At 56.5% G+C, this 13,961-nt stretch overlaps 1 protein-coding gene across 1 annotated transcript in view; it reads left to right on the top strand.

Moving 5' to 3' along the window:
- The first annotated feature begins 279 nt into the window (after nucleotides 1-279).
- The window catches only part of PRDM11 (PR/SET domain 11), an 85,653-nt gene continuing 71,971 nt past the window's right edge, over nucleotides 280-13,961 (top strand). Inside the window, exon 1 of the mRNA XM_081798267.1 lies at nucleotides 280-667. The gene's annotated coding sequence lies outside the window, so the exon portion shown is untranslated. The remainder of the gene's footprint in view (nucleotides 668-13,961) is intronic.

The raw sequence follows: 13,961 nt of genomic DNA, 5'->3' as shown, positions 1-13,961 counted from the left end.
CGGGGTGCCTCGAAAGGGTTAAAATTATAAACGCGTTAATCCCCCCTGACTGGTTCAAAATGAGCAGCAACTGGGGCCCGGAAAGCCAGGGAGCCCCCCCACAGAATGACTTTTTAAAATTTTAGAACTTTTAATTACGACCAAAAAAAAAAGTGTTCCAGTTCGAAAGTTCTTTTAACCTTTTCTTTTTTCATTTATTTATTTTTTTCTCGATTTCTCCGCGGGCCGGATTATAAAACTCGCCCTCTCCTTTTGGGTTTGAGGAGCTAGGTTTCCCCCTCCGGGCAGCGCGCAGGGCGGGGGCCGAGGGGGCCCCGGGAGTTTTCTCCGGGGCCGGGTTGGGACGCGGCTGGTGAGTCCCGGCTCCGGCCCCTGAATTGGGGGGTCCGCGTCTGCCCCAAACGCCGCTTTCTTCCGTTTTCCATGTCATTTCCTGTACTAATAAGATGGTGGTCAAAGCAGGGGAGGAGAGCAGCAGCGAGTCGCCGCCGCCGCCGCCGCGCCGAGGCTGGCGCTGAAACTTTGCCTCGCCGGGGACCAGCGCGCCCGCAGCGCGGCCGCTCCCGCCGCGGGGGCCGCCAGCCGGGGCCGCGCCGCCTCCGCCGAGCCGCCCGCCGGGCCGCCCGCGCCGCCCGGGCCCCGCGGCTGCCGCAGCATTCCCGGGAAGGTGAGTCAGCCCCGGTAGCCAATGTGGCCATTGAAAATGGCTTCGGAAAGCGCTCGGCAGTTTGCCAGCGAGCGCGGGGGCCGCGGGTGCAGGGGCTGCGAGCGGCTGCTGGGGGCGCGGGCGGCCGGGGGCCGGCGCGAGCGGAGCGGGGGGCCCGGGCGCGGGCTGGGGGGGGGGGCAGTTCGTCCCGGCCCCGAGGTGGGTTAACCCTCGGCAGGTAGCTGCCGCCGCCGCCGCCGCCGCCGCCGCCGCCGCTGCGGGATTCGGGGGCCGCCCCTCCGCCTCCTTCCTCCCCGCTCGCTCCTCGCTCGCTCGCCTTGTTACAATGTAGCCTTTTCTCTGCGCCGACGTTCCGCCCGCTGACGGACGTGGCCGCCGACCAATGGGAGCGGCGGTCCGGGCCGAGCGTTCGGAATGAGAACGCGGTGACACGGGCAGGGCGGAGCGCGGAATGCTGGAGGGCTCTCTGCGGCCGCTGGCCTAGTTCTCGGGGGCACTTTCGGCTCGGCGCCCGGGGCTGCTGTGGGGGGCTCGGGCCCTTCAGGAGGCGGTGGGGCCTCTTCCAGCGCAGCCCGCGATTTCCCGCGAAACGTGGCGGAGCCTGAGGCCGTTTCTATAAGATATTTGAAGTCTTAGTTGCCGTGTAGACTCTTCGGGAAATCTCTCTGGAGTGTAGCCTCCATCCCCCACTCGCAATCCCCAAGGTGTTCTCTTATGCAGAAACTGCAGAAACTTAGCGGCCAGTGACCTTTCTCCGGTCAAGGCCAGCACGCCCTAGGCAAGTCGCTGCAAGGAGAATACACATTGCTTGAGCACTGGGCGATGCTAGTTGAAAAGTTGCTTGTGTCTTGAACTGGGTTGGGCGGTAGGGGCTTGACCCCTGGGATGGGCTGGGACTTAGGAGAGAAAAATGTTAAATCTCTCTTCTTAGACGTTTGCTTCATGTGGAGAAAGGCTGTGGTATATAATTTAGAGCGGCTAAGAGGAAACACACCCAGTTCTTTGTGCGCGAGGACAGGAGGCAATAATGAGAGATTGCTCTTGATGCCTGGAAAGCCTATAAACTTAGGGGTTTTTGTCTGGGCTGGGGCAAAAGGATTTTCCGTGGAGCCGGATGCCAGTGGCACCCAAGCTTGCCTTTGCCCACAGTACTCCTTCAGAGGAAGGGAGGTGGTGGGGGTGTGGGGTCGGTGGGCTGAGTCTGTAACAGGTTGTGGGCGCATGGTCTTCACCCACCAGCTCTCTGAGAGGTGGGCAGAGTTCTGTGTGGGCACACATCTGAGAACCTGCTGGGAAGAGCCCCAGCTGGTTGCTTTAGTTTAATGAAAGGGGTTTCTCTGTTGGAGTCCTTCCCCCCTCCACCCTATAATAACTGTATGACTTTGGATTTGGCACGGTTACCTTTGACCTCTCTGACCCTTGCTTGTCCATCCGGAAAATGGGGCCAACAGAGCCTATCTGGTAAGGCAGTTGTGAGATTAAAGGCAATAGGGATAAAATGCCTAGTCCACGCTCCACACATGACATAATTTGAGAAGTGTTGTTTTCTGTCTGGGATTATTGCAGACCATCAGAATTGCCCGGCGGGCCCCACCTAGGACCATCCAATTCCAAACTGACAGGGCCTCCAAGGAGCAGCTGGGGCGGGGACTATTTCTCTTCCCTAATGACATTCTCAAAGAGGAGGGGCTCCCCTCCCTTGCCCCAAGAGTCCCGATCAGCCACAACAACCATCACTTATATCCAATATTGGCATGAGTTAGAGTTCTGTCCTCCAGACCCCTTGGATTGATGTGCTTCGTAAATTTGTTCTCCTTGGTGTCAAATAAGACTTCTGTCATCTGAATCTTTCCTCTCACTTGGATGCGGAGGCGGGGTTTCCCTGGTTCTAGGTCACTGGCAAGTGTGGAGGAAGTAAAGACTACTGGACTAGGAGTCAGGAGTCATACGTGTTATTCAGCTGCCTCATTGGCCTGTCCTCTTGGCTATATCATAGTCATGACCAATGCATGGCATCCAAGGCTGTCCCTTGCCTCCTGTCTGTCCTCCAGGGCGGCGCTGTCTCTCCCCAGGACAGCATTCCTGAGCCTCCTAACTGTCCACCTGCAGCCTCTCCTCCATGCCAGTCTCCACCTTGCAGAGTGATCCGTTCCAAAAAAGATCACATCAAGCCTCCCATTTCTTGCTTAAAACACCGAAAAGTCTTCCCAGTGCTTTTGGGATAAAGAACCAAATCGTCCACATGACCTAAAAGCTCTGGAGTGATCTGGCTCTGCCCTTTCCTCGGCCTCATCTCGCACCCTCCTCCGGATCTCCCTGCACTCCAGGTTTTGACCTCTCCTGCATATGCCCCCCCCTCCTTCTAGAATACTGAACCCGTTGTAATCTAATGAGTGAGTTGAGGTTGGCAAGGGCAAGGTGGAGTGGGAGAGTGTCTGGTGGTCCTTGATTCTATCCCCTAAACATTTCCAGTTCACCCAGGCACAGGGTAGGATCGAATCTAGGGCTCCTTGTGCTTGCGTGGGGCCGTGTGGCTGGCGGGTGAGTTGTAAGCTGCAGTGACACAAACCACTTTGGGCCAAAGCATCTAGTAGCTGGTGCAAGAGCCTCCAGAATGCTCTTTTCCTATGGCGTGGCAGCTAGCAGTAGGTGGGACGGTGGCTTTTTGCTAGCCAGGGTCCCTGGGTCGCTGTGTGGGATGGAGCCCCTTGATGCCCCACGAGGGACATGCAGCTCGAGTGATAACTAAACCTTTGTTGTTTTCAACCACTGAGATTTGGGGGTTGTTTGTTACTACAGCATAACCTAGCCTGACCTGACTGATACGGGGACCAGAGGAGCATTCCAGGCAGAGACAATTACACACACACAGGGACTCAGGAAGGCTCATCCTTAGCAGCCAGGGTGACCCATTTGACAAACAAGTGTGAGTCTATTAACCCCTGCCTGAAAAACCTTCAGGGACTCCCACTGCTGTTAGGAGAAAGGTAGAAGTCCTTTAGCTGCCCTCCAGACCCTGTGGGGACCCCATTTTGCATCCCCCCATCTGCTACGTTCCACCTGACATGGCGCTTTCCTCACGTTGTCCCCTTGGTCCTGACCGTGTACCGCACTCCCCCTGCTTAGGCTTCCTCATCCTTCATCTTTCAGCTTCCACCTCACCTCTTCGGGGAAGCCCTCCCTGATTAGGTCGAGCCCTCCATGACAGCCTCTCATGGCCCCACGTACCTCTCCTTTGCAGCACTCATCTCTGTAGCGATTTTACAGTTGTGGGTGGGTGTGATTATTGACTGTGGTCCCCCTTTCATCAGACCAGGAGCTCTGCGGGGGTAGGGCTTGGGTTGGCTGCTATTTTTCCAGTGTCTGCACACAAGGGCTGCTTCTGAAGAGTCCCTGAGCATTGACTGCAGATTCACTGGGTGCCAGGGGTGAGGAACAGGATAAATGAACGCTGCTTCCCCGGGCGTAAGGGCAGGTGGGTCCAGCTAGAAGGAGGCATTGGGCATGGTGGGCAAACTGGCCCATAGAATACAGGTACCAAGCTCCCCATACTTACAGGTGTCCACGCCCCAAAAGGACCATGTTTCTGGGAGGTCTGAGAGGACACCCCAGGAGGGCAAGAGTGTGAGATTTAACAAACCCTGAGGCTTCTGCTGATCTAGAGAGTATATGATTCGGTGAAGGGGCCGCCGAGTAGGAGATCCAGGGATGATGAAGATAATGATGATGAAGGCAGCGAATGTTTATTCAGGGCTAATCGTATGCCACGTAGAGTCCTAAGCATGTCTCTATGCAGAAAAGCACTCCACAATGTATGTATTATTATTTTCATTTCACAGATGGGTAAACTGAGGCCACAAAAGGTGGAGTAGAGGATCCAGGTTTACTCAGGGGTATGGCCACAATTGGAACCCTGACATTCTGATGCCACCTCCTTAAGGATGCCCTCTTAGAATGAGGGCAGAGAACCCCAGACACACCAAGGAGACACCCCTTTGGAAATGTCACATGGGGTTATAAAACCCTTCTTGGGGGGTAAGTTCCCAGGAGGTAACACCCACCTACCATTGGGGTTTGTGCAAGCCGGTTTCTGGCTCAGAGCTGCTTGGTGGTCTTGGTGCCAGGGCTGATCTAGAACCATCTGGTGCATCTCCACCCCTGCTGGGGCCTGAGAGTCCTTGGAGGCCCCAGAGCCCCATGTTCTCAGAGTGGGGCCTGGGAGAGGCTTCCCCGCAGCTGGCTCAGGGGCTGCGCCAGAAAAATAAGCTGTGCAGAAAGAAAAAAAAAACAATGAAGAAAAAAGAAAAATGTGCTGTTATTTTTAAAAAGCCTGTTTCCTATTGCAGATTTGTATCTGCGTTGGAAAGCCCAGTGTTCGCGCGGTGCAGCCACACTCGTGGTGGTGTGCCTGGCAGAGGCTCTGTAAGAGGGGAGGCCTGGGGCATCCTTCAGTCCTTCCTTTCTTCCTCACGTGGTCGGGGTTCTTGTGCTGTCCCTGTGCTGTCCCTGTGCTGGGCTCGAGGGCATATGCGGAACCCAGTCTCTGCCCCTACCAAACTCATGGACCAGCATGGGACGTGAGCAGTTAGCCAGGCAGTTACAGAGTCTAGCAAAAGGGTGCGAGGCAGATGGCCACCGATTCTAAGTCAAGGAAAGCTTCCTGGAGGAGGAGATGGCCTTAGAGCTGGGTTTTGAAGGATGAGGAGACAACAAAGAAGGGAGAGGCATTCTAGTGTGGGGTATAGGTCGTTCAAAGGCCCGGGCACACAGAAGGGCTTGGAGAAGCTCAAGTAGTTCAGTTTCCCTTCCTATAAATGGGGACAGTAGTATCAGTCCTGTGCCACATTCGTTGGAAGAAAGTTTTTTCCTCCCTGTTCTCATGACCAAATTTAAGAGGAACACATATTGTGCCCCATGAGGTCCCTTCTACATCCATTTAGGGATGGGGAAGCTCAAGCAAGTTCAGAGAGGTTAAGTGACTAGCTCCAGATCACCCAGCTACAATCTAATCTTTCCAGTCACCTTGAGAAACCCACATTTATAAAGGAAGCCTCGGGCGCCTGGGTGGCTCAGTTTGTTAGGCGACTGCCTTCGGCTCAGGTCATGATCCTGGAGTACCGGGATCGAGTCCCGCATCGGGCTCCCTGCTCAGCAGGGGGTCTGCTTCTCCCTCTGACCCTCCCCCTTCTCATGTGCTCTCTCTCATTCTCTCTCTCAAATAAATAAATAAAATCTTTAAAAAAAAAAAAATTTTAAAGGAAGCCTCGGGAGTTGCCTACCTGTGTTACCTAACGATCCCCAGCAGGTCTCCTGGGTGCTTTAAATGTGGGATTTGATTTATAAGCCCTTGGTTTACACAGCTGGTTTCAGACCCCTCTCCCCACCTGGGAACCTCATGGGTGAGAACTCGCAGGCACATTTGGACAGACCAAGAGTCTCCAATGAAATGACATGGGGTGAGGGAGGAGAGGAGGGAGGAGGGGGGCAGGAGACCACAGATGGTCCTGCTCCCCAGCATCAGCCTCAGATCCTGGGTGGGTGCTGAGGGGTGGGGACCCTGTATGCAAAGGCACACCTTCGGTGCCTTCTAGAGCTTTCCCTTCCACCACGCCCTTTAACCTCCCCAACCCGACCCATAAGGCCAATGGGCAGTCTTCCCAACTTCGCCTTTTTCTAGATCCCCTGTCAATAGCCCGTGAGGCCGGCGGGCCGGCTCTCATGACCCCAGTTTTAGAGCTGAGAAGTTGGGGGCTTCCAGAAGGGAAGCAGCGTGCTGGAGGTTGTACCATTTAGGGAGCTACCCCCCAAATCTAGGGCCCCTTCCTGTGCACCCACCGTCCTCCTGCAATTATCAGAGCAGGCTGGGGAATTCTGAGAACTTTTGGCCCAGTCTCCGTGCCCTGCTTTCCAAAAGGAGCGGTTGTGGGGTCACTGCTTGACTGTCTGCAGGGGCAGCAGCTCCCCCCCCTTCCTGAGGGGACAGAGGCAGCCGACCCCAGTAATGTGCATGAGGAGCTGGGCTGGGGAGGGGGGAGGGCCAGCGGGGCTTCTCCTCCAGGGCTCATGGCGGGGCTGGGGGCCAGAGTGGGACCAGCAGACAAGGCGAGCAACTTGACCTGGGCACCGAGCTGGGTTGGTATGGACGTCACCAAGCAAGTAAATATGGAACCACCCCCACAGTGTCAGCTTTCTCAGAGTGGCTTCTCCCACTATCTTTCACTTTCCCCGAGGGAAAGGGGTGAGGGCCGGGAACGGATCCTGCCGCCCGATGCTCAGGGGATGGAGATGGCCGGCTTGGGAGGCTCTGGGACGGCCGAGGGGCCTGGGGAGCAGCCCACCAGACCCTCGGCCCCAGCAGGGAGTGAGCCTTTCGTGGGGGCGGCTGACTGGGACCCAGCCCGGGTGGACTCAGCATTGTCATGGCCCAAGGTACATGGAGGGTGGGCTCTGGTGGGTGGGTGGAAGTGGGAGGGGGAGGTGTTTGCAAGCCAGGGCCTGTCCCTGACCTCTCAGCCCAGCCCTTCCATGCCCCAACCCCAACAGGGCGGCATTTTCCCAGGGCGGTGCAAGACACCTCTTGAGACAGCTGTACCCCAGAGGAAAAGCCAGACCAGCCAGAGGGGCTGGTATTTAGAGAGGAAGTGAAGAGGTCAGAAGCTCAAGGTGTCCCAGGGATGGGGGTGGGGCACTTAGACTGGGGTATGGAGGGCCAGGGGGGTGATATCTGCAGAGGAAATCAGCAAACTTAGCAGCCAGGGAAGAATTTACTCCCCCCCCCAAAAAAAAGATGTTAGGTCTTGGGTGGAGGAAAAGCAGAAAGGGAGGATACAGGGCCAAGTTTTGGGCTGGGTGATTCAGGCCTCTATAAACATCAGTAATAGCCAAACTTGGTCGAAGCTTTTAAGTGTGGCTGGGTTCTGCCTGAAGCAGTCCACTGCCCCATCCTGCTTGTGTCATTAGCCTCCATTTACAGAGGAGAAAGTGAGGCCCAGGGAAGCGAAGTGACTTACCCAAGGCCACACCGTTACGAAAGGCAGAGCTAGGACCTGAACCCAGGTCTCTCTGATTCCGGAGTCTAAGCTCTTTTCCATTGCATGGGGAACTGCTCTTGGAGGCTGTGCTGGGAAGGAGGGGATGGGGCTGGAAGAGTTGCAGGCTCCAAGCACCTGCCTGGGTGATGCTGGGCAGTCCCGAGAAAGTACAGCGTGGGCCAGCTGTGGTATCCGTGTATTCACCTGAGAAAGGGCTAGTGCAGTGCCCCCTTGCACTCTGGAGGGCCAAACATAAACACATGATTTGATGGGCCGTGTACCCAGAGAGGGTGGTCTGCGGACCGCCCCCCGCCCCGCCCATCTGTGAGCTGTTACTGGTCTGCGGGGAGCTAGTTACAACATTGAAAGTAAGCGTCAAAAAGCTCTTATTGCAACTTGACATTCTGCCTCGTTTTGGTTTTTTTTTTTTTTTTTTTGTAATTTACAAAAGCATCAGTTGGCAACAGATTGGAAAACTTAAAAAAAAAAACCTCTACCACGAATAGTGTGAGCAGCCCTGGCCCAGATCCTAACTGTGATTGAAGGTAGGAAGTGCCCTACTTGCTCGTGGATGTGGTGGGGAGGGGAGCAAGTGATTCTGCCACCAGTGGTGGGAGAGGGAGAGCCTGTTAGGCTTCCCAGAAGAAGAGGCATGGAGCTGGACCTTGAAGGAAGAGTAGAAGTTTGCCAGGTGGGGGAGGAGGGCAGGACATTTTAGGCACTGGGAACAGTATGTGCAAAGGCAGACAACAAGAGGATAGGGCCGTTCAGGGAAGGGCAAGTGGTCTTGGGTGTTTGGAGAACAGGTAGAGGAGATGGCCCCGGAGAGGGAGGCTAGGGTCAGACTGGGAGGGCCTTGAATGCCAGGCTGAGCCGGGACTTAAAGAAAGTAAGTGTCCAGAGTGTTCTGGAGGCGGAGGTCTTGAGGTGGGAGATAAAGTCACAGCTGAGGAGGTGCTTTAAATGACCGAAGGGGCCATCCGGGTGGCGTTTCCTTTCTGTCTTCAGCCTTCCGGAAGGCTGTTTCTTGGTGCCCAGTGGGATAAGTTGCTGGAGAGCTGTTCTATCCTTGCCCCCTTCTGAGGCAGCCAGCCCCATGGTTCTGCTGGTGCCTGGCGGCCCCCGGGTCAGTCCTGGCTGGACAGGTGGGCAGTTCTTGGCTGTGTGAGCAGCAGGCCTTCCCGGGCTGTCCTGGTCAGTGGGTTGGCCTCTGGTGTGCTTGGCTGGCCATGGTGGAGCCCTTTTATCCCCCTGCCGGATGCTACCCGTGCTGTGAGCTGTCAAAGGGGGTGTGCCGGCTGCCTCACGGAGTCCAGAGTCATGCCAGGGAGTGTGGGCAGGAGGAGGGAAGGCTGAGATCTGAGGCTGAGGTGGGGGGTTGGCCAGGCCCCGGGGCCTGGCATGTGATGGTGTGGGGTCTGCATAGGGGGTGAACCGTGGACAGCAGCCTGAAGTGGCTTCCGGCTTGAATCCTCTGTCGGGTCGGGGCTGAGGCCTGCATTTGGGGCCGGAGGAGTGAACACTCGGTCGACGTGCTGAGGGGTGATGGTTCGAGTCCCATCCGGGCCAGCTCAGGTGAGCAGACAGCATGGTGTCGGGGAGCTGCTGCTGTGGTTCAGCCTGGTGGGGAGGAGAGCCAACCCTCCCTGTCTGGGGGCTGCCGGGAACAGCCCATGCTGTGTCTGGGCCTGCATGTGGCCACAGGTCCGCGGAGAAGGCCGGCCTGCAGGGAGGGGGGCTGCGGGCAGGACCTCTCCTGCCAGCCCCACCTACACCCTCCTCCTCGGGGGCCCCTGTTCAGAGTGGCCCCCCTCCCTGCTCCCTCCCTGCAGCTCCCTGTCCGCTGGGCCCCACACAGCAGGCGGGACCGTCTGGCTGCCATTCAGTGGGGAGTCCAGCCGCCGGGGGGCCCCTGTGGGATGCGGCTGGGAGGCATTCGCCGCAGCCTGGCTGCTGCTGGCCTCACGACCAGGAGTCGCTGAGGAGCTCTGGTTTTGACAGTGGCCTGGGTTGTGCTTGGAGGCACAAGACGCAAGTCCTCAGTCCTCTCTGGCTCTCTGCCTTGGGCTGGCCCCACGCTGGACTCAGTACTTGCCACAGCGCGCGGGTCTCCCCGAGGTGGGGTCGGGTGGCCCTGGAGCCACTAAGCCTCCTACCTCAGGCTTCGTGCTGCTGTCTGCCCTTCCCCAGAGCGGGTGCTTTTCCCTGTGAGCACCAGGTGGAACCTCCTTGCTTCTCAGGGGCCCCTCTCCCCACAGGACACCCCGAGCCTGTTCTGTGTGGCCCGGTGCCACTTCTGTCCCAGACTGGGGCAGCTCCGGTCCTTTGGCTCATGGCTTCTCTGTGACTGAACATTGCTCTTCCTCTTCCTGATTCCCCTTTGTGGATCTGTAACCTGTCTCTGCCCCAGCTCCTGGCTACCAGTGAGGCAAGGACTCTCTGGCCCGGCTCCCAAGGTCCCTGCCCCCAGTTTCAGGTAGAAACTGTACTCTTCCTTGGCACCTGCTAGTGGCTCCCTGCCCTCCCTGAGCACCCTGGCCCTCGGCCCAGGACGGTGGCCAGGAAAGGCTCCCCTGCTCTTTCGGACTCATTCCTGTCTCCTCCTGTGCGTCCTTGTCTGTCTGGAGAAGCCCTCTGCTTGCTGTTTCCTGGTCCCTGCCTGGGGCCAGAGACGGGCCCCTTTCCGGCTGCCCCTGGGCTCCCGGACTTGCAGCAAGTCTAGCTGCCTTTGGAGCTCAGTTGTGGCCACCTCCTTTTCTCAGCACCCAGTGTCCATGGTGTGGATGGGGGCCTCACATTTTTTGTGGGAGTCCACAAAGAGGCTATGTGGACAATTACCTCATTGTATCGACACAGCAGGCTTGGGAGTTAGGTACTATCTGCCCATTTTGCAGATGAGAGGGTTGAGGTACCGCAGGGTTCAGTGACTTTGTCCAGGTCTTATGAGAAGTCAGGGGCAGATGTTGGGACTCAACCCCGTATCTCTCGGCTCTTTTCTTGACCCCGTTGCTGTCTTGCCAGGTAAGGTAAGGGTTTCATCGACTTTGCTCGTTAGCCTGTCAGGGGCCAGGGCTATGGCTGGGGCTGGGGCTCAGCCCGTTGGGGACTGGGGTTCACTGTGTGGCCATGGCCACAGTTTAGGCTCAGTGTCACAGGTACAATCAGCCTTGTGAGCATCTCTTCGCCTTCCTGAGCTCTTGTCCCCAATGTGAGGTCCTCCCAGAGACATGGCCCGGACCCTGGGAGCATGAGGCTAATACCAGGCCTGCTGGCCAGGGCCTGGGGGTTGCTGGGACTGAAGGGCTGGGACTGGGAGTCCTTGGGGGGCAGGGGAGAGGGAGAGACTGGCCTGTGCGTCCTTGCCCAAGTCATAGTGAGGGCCCGCAGCCTCTCCCTGCTCCAGGGTCTGATGCTCTGTGCTTCCTTAAAGCCACTCTTGATGCAGGCAGAATACAGGCTTTGCTCCTACTCCCAGGATAAGGCTCTGAGGCTCGGAAGGGCCAGCTAACCCACTAGCTTTGTGTTCTGCTTTGTGTTTCTGTTCTTTCGAATCCTTCCACCCCAGTGCAGATGCTTGCATACCTCCAGGGACCGGTAGCTCACTGGTTCCAAGGCAGCCCACTGTGTCTTTTTTTATGCTGTATTACTAAGTTTTTTAATTATGTAAGGAATATACAAATACGTTTTTGTTGTACTAAAGTCAAATATTATTTAAAAAGCTAAATATTATCTTTCTTCCTAACCACAATCTTCCAGCCTCCTCTGCAGGGTTAATCATCACTGTTATTACTTTGGTATATAGCCGTCTAGAAATCTCTCTATACATCCACTCGCAGAACCTATAGGAAGATGTGCCATTACAACATGCATGCATGTGTCTGTGTGTTTAAACAAATGGTTACAGATCATTCTGTAAATGCTTTTCTCACTTAACATCGGATCTAGGAAATCTAGTCATGGTTTTACATAGCAAGCTATCATAATTCTTTTTCTTTCTCTTTCTTTCTCTCTCTCTCTCTCTTTCTCTTTCTTTCTGCTACACAGTAGATTTAGCCATTATCCTACTGGTGGACATTTGGGTTAATTCTGATTTTATTCTTGTGCCTCCCTGGGCCTACCTAGAGTAGCTACTGCTGGCCATGGGAGCCTGTTGGATTTTTTAAAAATGATTGCACAATATTTCAAAGCCGTCCACAGAGACTTTCTTTGCATGGAACCAAATGTCTCCCTGTAGGGCCCATACTATTCCTGGGTCTCTTCTTTAGAGCCAGAGAGAAAGGCTGCTCCCCTGTCCCCAGGCAGTCCCCAGGGAGCTAGAAATAGTAGCCATGGCCCCTGGAGACTTTTCTCCTTCACACTTGGGTGTTTCTACCCTCACTCAAAGGGCATGTTCTTGAGTGACCCATCTCTTGGGGGGCTGTTGTGGTAAGTGGACTTTGGGGTCACTTGGTTCTTGATTCAAATCCTGGTGTTTCTGGGAAATCTCCTTAACTTCTACCTCTGGGTGCCTCAGTTGCATCCTCCGTAGAATAGGACAATAGCATCTCGGTCACAGGACCGAGGAAGGAAACACGTGTAAAGTGCAGAATGCTGTGCCAGGCACTCAGTCAAATCCCAGTAATAGTCTATCCTGGGGCCTCTCCTCTGTATTAGCTCCACACCCCACTCTGTGGGCAGGGGCCCTGTGTCCCCGGCAGGCAGCCTGCGATGGCTCAAGCCGCCACAGCGGTTTCATCCCACCGTCCACTCACTGATTTCCCAGAGGAGGCTGCTGCCTGGGATGCGGCGGGTGATCGGAATACTTCCCAGCTTGGCCCTGCAGGTTCTGGACTGGAGCCTACGGGGAGGGAAGGAGGTCAGCCTGACCCCTCGCTCGGCGGTGGTGGCCGGGAGCCTGGTAACGTAACCCCACACCTCGGGCAGATTTGCCGGCTCTCAATGGGACCCGTTGTGGCCGGGGATTTGATCTCCCTTGGCCTGCAGGTGGGCAGGAGAAGAAAGCAGCTTGGGGCCATCCTCTCCCCGGAGAGCCCTGGGGCCCCTTTGGGCCACACTGGCTGGTCCAGGCTTGGGTTTGCCTCTCTGCTCGGGGAGGGGGTGGGGGGGGTGAATTGTATAGTTAGTGATTGTATAGTTAGTGCTGGAAAGGGTGGCCCTTTTGCTCTTTCCTCCCCTCCTCCCCACCCTCCAGGTTCTACAGCACCTCTCCTGCCACCATCCCACCAGCTTGGCATAGGCAGCCCGGCCGAGACCATTTCACAGATGCAGACACTGAGGCTCCGAGCGGTTAAGTGACTCGCCCAGAGCTCAGCAGTTAGCTGCCAGTGGCATTGGGAATATACCCAGGCAGTCTGGCTTCGCGTCCAGCTCCTTTTCATAAGGCCACCGAATGTGATGGTGTTGGCAGAAGGTGCCCCGCCGGGCAGCCCTGCGTGACCGCTTGCCCTCTGGTCGGCGTCCTGTGCGGTCAGTGAGCTCAGAGGGTTGGGATTATTTCCTGAGAAGCGAGAAGCACCGTAGCTGGCCCGGGGCCCAGCCCTTCCCCAGCACCGGCCACAAACCCTCTCAGGGGCCCGAGGTAAGGTGGGGACAGAGTGTGGCTGCTTCAGCTGCAGCCGTCTGCCCTGCTGGGGAGAGGGCTTGCTCTCTGAGCCCGTCCTGTGGTGTGGGCAGGGGGCTGCAGCGACCCTCGGGACTCGGGGTGCTCCTCCCAGGGAAACAAGAGCGCAGCCATCCTTGGGCCCTTTTTAGGACTGGAGAGAGCAAGGCTCAGAGAAGTGCAGCTCTGAGCTGGCAGTTGGCAGAGGGGAAGCTTGAACCCCCACCTCCTGATTCTAGATGTAGAGCCCTTACCAGTCCTGCCGTTGGGTCACACCAAAGACCTTGAGCTGGCCCAGCTCTGATTTACGAGCATGGCTGTTGGGGTCAGAGGGATGTGGGCTTGGGTCCTGGGTCAATAATAACTTCGTATTAATTGAGCACTTACTATGTACCTGGTGCTATTCTAAGTCTTGACCCGTAACACTTCACTTAATCTTCAGAATAACCTCACGAGGTGGATGCCATTATTATTCTCCATTTACAGCTGAGGAAACTGAGGCACAGACAGGCTAAGTGACTCCCCCGAGTCCCATGGGGGTGACACTGGGATTTGTATCCCAGCAGCGTGGCCCCAGAGGTTGTGTGTGAACCACTCCAATGCTTCTTAGGGCCAGGAGGACCGCCCCCCAGGGCAAAACACACCTGTCTTCTTCCTGGTGGTG

The sequence above is a fragment of the Leptonychotes weddellii genome, chromosome 11 (genome assembly GCF_054177405.1).
Source record: "Leptonychotes weddellii isolate Sample4059 chromosome 11, ASM5417740v2, whole genome shotgun sequence".
Taxonomy (NCBI): Eukaryota; Metazoa; Chordata; class Mammalia; order Carnivora; family Phocidae; genus Leptonychotes; species Leptonychotes weddellii.
Note: the sequence above shows the minus strand (reverse complement) of the source record. Positions and strands in the feature narration are given on the sequence as shown.